We start from the raw sequence: 1,685 nt of genomic DNA on the forward strand, positions 1-1,685 counted from the left end.
AGGGCTCCGAAGTGTGCTCCAAGGTGCGCACGATGGCGTGCACCTCTGGTGCGCACGATTCGGAGCTCGGTTTGACCGGGGTGCGCACACCTTGGCTGGGTTGCGCACCTTTTGTGCGCTCCAAGGTGCGCACGAAGTCGGAGCTCGGTTTGCCCCGGGTGCGCACCTTCGCCAGGGTGCGCACCTTGATGCGCACGCCTTGGCTGGGCTGCGCACCTTGGTGGGCGCCATGGTGCGCACCTTTCGTGCGCTCCAAGGTGCGCACGAAGTCGGAGCTCGGTTTGCCCCGGGTGCGCACCTTGGTGGGCGCCATGGTGCACTCCGAGGTGCCCAAGATTGGTGCGCACCAAGGAGCGCTCCGAAGTGCGCTCCAAGGTGCGCGCGAAGTCGAAAGTTGGGTTAATTGTCCGGTTTGCCTCGGGTGCGCACCTTGCGTGCACCTTCGCCATGGCGCTTGGTGCGCCTTGGTGCGCACACCTTGGCACCCGCGTTTCCTTCATTTTAAATTTTTTTTTTTTACAATCTCTCAAGTGGGAAATTCTATAATCTCAACTTTTTTTGCCTTTTCAGGAAACTTTTGAATGGAGCGCATCATTGGTGCGCTCCGAAGTGTGCTCCAAAGCTCTCTCCAGCTGCGTGCACCTGCCCCGGCCGCGCACCCGGCCCCGCCCAGCTTCGCTCACCTGTCCCGGGCGTCTGGTGCGGAACCTTAGAGTAAGAAACATCACCGTGCACCTTGGCCAACGTGCGCGACTCGACCGAGCGCGCACTGGCCGAGGTGCACACCGATTTCACCTGGGTGCGCGCGCAGCACCTCGGGTGCACCGGGGTGCGCGCACAACGCCCGGGTTGCACCGTGGCCTGTGTGCTCGGGGTGCCTCGGGTGCGCGCTCGGTGTCGCCCCCGCGCGCGCGGTAGTGCGGGCAGCGCACCCCGGCCCGGCCCGGCCCCGACGAGAACGCAAACGGGCAAAAGGTTTATTCAAATAGCATTGCGACGCCCGGCGAAAAACTAAAAAAGGGTGCAACACCGGGACTTCCCGGGAGGTCACCCATCCCAGTACTACTCCGGCCCAAGCGCGCTTAACTGCGGAGTTCTGATGGGATCCGGTGCACTAATGCTGGTATGATCGCACCCGTTATGAGCTTGTCGCAGTGTGTACTTAGCAAACCGCGACCCACGTGCGAATCCACCCCGGCCACCCACCCCCGTCGAGGTGCACACCCTCCCTCGCGAAGTGCGCCCCGTTCGCCAAGTGTGAGCCCTGCCCGGGTGCGCGCACCTTGCTAGGGCGTCGGGTGTGCACCCGGCCCGGCCTACGTGCGTGCACCTGGAGGGGGCGTCGTGTGCGTGCAGTGTCCCGTCTGCAACGCGGTGCCCACACACCACCTCGGGCGCAACGACCTGCGCTCACATGTGGGCCGAGTGCACCTTGGTGCATGTTCGGGGCGCCTCGGGTGCACGCTCGATCTTGCCCCGGTGCACCAAGGCGCTCGGTTTGCCCCGGGTGCGCACTTGGTGCAAGGTGGGCACCCAAAATAGGGATCAAGCACCAAAACACAAGTTTCGGGATGCAAAATGGGACCCAAGGACCACAAATGCGTTCCAAGACCCATGATGGGTCCACGAGAACAAAAATGTGTTCCGAGACTTAATAAACAAATATTGGGTTTTAGGAGAAGAAA

The 1,685-nt window shown here is 62.4% G+C and overlaps 1 non-coding gene across 1 annotated transcript; it reads right to left on the minus strand.

Annotated features, from left to right (window-relative positions):
• Window positions 1-1,018: 1,018 nt before the first annotated feature.
• Window positions 1,019-1,137, minus strand: LOC131871019 (5S ribosomal RNA). Its single transcript, XR_009369316.1, has one exon. It is a non-coding gene; the product is annotated as a 5S ribosomal RNA (ribosomal RNA).
• Between the last annotated feature and the right edge of the window lie 548 nt (window positions 1,138-1,685).

Source organism: Cryptomeria japonica, unplaced genomic scaffold (genome assembly GCF_030272615.1).
Source record: "Cryptomeria japonica unplaced genomic scaffold, Sugi_1.0 HiC_scaffold_365, whole genome shotgun sequence".
In the NCBI taxonomy this organism is placed as follows: domain Eukaryota; kingdom Viridiplantae; phylum Streptophyta; class Pinopsida; order Cupressales; family Cupressaceae; genus Cryptomeria; species Cryptomeria japonica.